Genomic DNA, 3,641 nt, shown 5'->3' on the forward strand with positions numbered 1-3,641 from the left:
TTCAGTGATGCACCTTCTCTAGATACATTACATGAAAAATGGTTTGTTAATTTGAGCAGCATTGACATTCCTCTTGAAGTTAAATATCTACTACAACTTGGTGAGAAATTTGGGCTTCCAATCAATAAGAATAACAAAGAAAAAACGTTGATTGAGTTTATTAAACAAATTGAGAATAATATTATTGGTCGACCCAAGAATATTATCAATTTTGTCAGAAACAATTCTATCTCAATTCTCAACAGATTTCAGAATAATTTTCCTTCTCCTAATTTTTTTGACAAACAGATTTCTAATTGGTTACATATAACTAATAAATTTATTAATAACCATCCTAATATTCTTATTACACACGCTGACAAGGGGAATGTCACTGTTGTTCTTGACAAAGACACCTACATAACAAAAATGGAAGAGATTCTTTCAGAAATATTTGAGATGAAGTGCTTTTATAATAAAAATGGAAGAAGAAAACTTGGAAGTAGATTTTGAGGAAATAATGGACCAAGATCCGACGAAGAATCCGTGTTATCCGATGATACTGGTTTTGTCAGTGACGCGAACGAGTACGATACGGATCTTGAAGAAAAATTTGTGCCATCTCCGGAAATCCGTGCACCCAACGGCAGTACCAAACACTGCATGATCCAGTGCTATTATACGACGGGTGGTGCTGTGACTGTATGTGCCCCATGCATGGTCCTTTTGGCTAATGTCGACGCTGTGTTAATGCATCTTTTAAGGAAGCACGATATCAATTATATTGATGCACTAAGCGGCCGATTTTGCTCGAATTGCAGAGTGGCATTGTACACTATATTTCCGTGCAACAGATGCCCACAGTGCACAAATTAAAAACTATTGTGAACAGTAATGTGAACAGTATTATGAACGAAACATGGATGTACGGTATACTAGAAAAGATGCGATATGCGTTCTAGGAAAATCCGCGACAGGGAGAGACACAAGCGTGAGAATATCACCGGTGCAATTCGTACGCGATCGAGAGTTAGGAATATGCGGCCAGCGTGTCATGGAACAGGCAAAAATTTGCTGCCAACCCGTTCATTCACGTCTAAGGAAACGACAAACGCAAATAAAAGACCACTGGCTTAGTATACCAACTAATATTGAGAATAAATTTGCAAAACTAGCTGAAGAGGAGTTAGTGGAAGAAACAGTTACTGAAAAGCCTATTCCAGTAGTAGTCCTGCAGAAACCTCCTCCAATTTTTGTAAATGGAGTCGAGCAATTAAAACCATTAAAAGATCTACTTGACTCAATTGCAGAAAATGAGTATACACTTAAAGTGCTTCCTAACAATAGTGTAAAAATACAACCTAATCAATCAGAAAACTACGTGTCCATCGTGGAGCAGCTCAAAGTAAAGAAAACGCAATTTCACACGTATCAACAAAAAGAAGAAAAAAACTATAAGGTAGTTCTTAGAAACATGCATCCTTCGGTGGATAAAAAGGAATTGTCAGTGGCCATCGAAGAGCACGATCATAAAGTAGTCAGCATAACAAATGTTCTGCAAAAAACAACAAAAAACCCTCTGCCACTCTTCTTTGTTGAAATAAAAACTAAAGAAAATAATAAAAAAATCTATGAAATCAACAAATTGTTAAACCTTATAGTAAGCTTCGAGCCCCCTCACAAAAAAAGAGAAATACCCCAGTGCATGAAATGCCAAGAATTCGGGCACACAAAAAACTATTGTCAAAAAAATCCGGTATGCGTCAAATGCGCGAAAAACCATTTAACTAAAGATTGCCATATTAAAACACGCTCAAACGAAGTTACATGCGCTAACTGTGAAGGAAATCACCCTGCTAGTTATAAAGGCTGTCCTGCCTATAAACAGTTAAGAGAAAAATCATTTCCATCTTTACGTGAAAAACGAATTACTCGAGACAGACCAGAAACTCATAATGGCGTGAAAAATACGATCAATCCCAACGTATCGTATGCGCAAGTAGTAGGGAGCTCAACTCGACAAGAACAACAAGTGCTACGTCACACCCAGCCGGACGTTGAAACGATAACAACAACACAAGAAACAAACATAACTACAGACAAACTTGAATCAATGATGGCTCAGCTAATAAATAGAATGGATACAATGTTAAATATTCTCACAAGCTTGATTCAAAAGGAACAAAATAAATCATCGAAATTTCAAAAGGAACAAAATAAATCATCGAAATTTCAAAATTGCAATATGGAATGCAAATGGCTTAGCACAAAGAGCCTCTGAACTAAAACTCTTCCTCAAAGAAAATAATATTGACATTATGCTGATTTCCGAAACCCACTTTTCTCAAAAAAGTTATCTGAAAATACCAAATTATAATATATATGACACAAATCACCCCGACGGGAAGGCACACGGAGGAACTGCTGTTATTATCAAATCCACTATACATCATTTTGAAAATCCTAGCTGTAAACTCGACTTTTTACAAGCTACCAGCATAACAGTGGAGGACAGAAATGGACCAATAACCTTTGCTGCCATCTACTGCCCGCCCAAACACATTATAACGCATGAGCATTTTAACGAATTCTTCGACAACCTCGGCCAGCGTTTTATAGCTGGCGGTGACTACAATGCTAAACATCCATGGTGGGGATCAAGACAAACGACGCCTACCCCAAGAGGACGCCAACTATACGCAATGCAGGAAAAACATCTCTTTCCTTTATCCACTAGTGAACCAACATATTGGCCAACTGACACATGCAAGACCCCGGATCTTATAGATTTTGCAATATTAAAAGGTATAACCCTGGCCTATTTTACAGTTTCTTCCTGTTTTTATTTATCGTCTGACCACTCGCCAGTGATCATCAGTTACGAAGGAGAGGTAAAATATAAACAAAAAAAGAATCTAATATACAGTAAGAAAACGGATTGGAATAGATACCGTGACATAGTAGAATATAAATTAACTTGTGATATTCCTCTAAAAACAACAAATGATTTAGAAAACTCAATTAAAACGCTAACGAAAATAATTCTTGACGCGTTGAAAGAATCCACTCCTAGGGTTACGACGAAAGCAGATGCTCCGTTCATACCAAAAAAAATTCTTAACAAAATCCAAGAAAAGAGAAAACTGAGGAAAAAGTGGCAGTCTACTAAACTGAAACAAGATAAAACAATGTTAAACAAAGTAATTAAGAATCTGAAGCAGTTACTGAGAGTGGAACAAAATAATAGTATTCAATCTTTTTTAGAAAACCTTTCCGCGAGTGAAGCTTCCGACTACTCACTCTGGAAAGCTACTAAAAACATAAATCGCCCTGTACAACATATACCATCCTTAAAAAAGCCAGACGGAAAATGGGCTAGATGCGACTCCGAAAAAGCATATAGCTTTGCAGAGCACTTAACAAAAGTATTTGAACCAAACCCTGCGGAAATCACCGAACAAGAGGAAAAAGAACTACTCAACGAACAGATTATGCACAAAGAAGAAACAGTTTTTAAAAACGTCAAACTTAAAGACGTTAAACGTATTATTATAAATTTAAAAAATAAAAAATCACCTGGTGACGATAAGATAAGTGGGAAAATGATCAAGGAACTGCCTCCCAAAGCGTTCAGACTAATCACGATCATAATCAACGCAATG

Source organism: Trachymyrmex cornetzi, unplaced genomic scaffold, assembly GCF_001594075.2.
Source record: "Trachymyrmex cornetzi isolate Tcor2-1 unplaced genomic scaffold, Tcor1.1 scaffold908, whole genome shotgun sequence".
Taxonomy (NCBI): domain Eukaryota; kingdom Metazoa; phylum Arthropoda; class Insecta; order Hymenoptera; family Formicidae; genus Trachymyrmex; species Trachymyrmex cornetzi.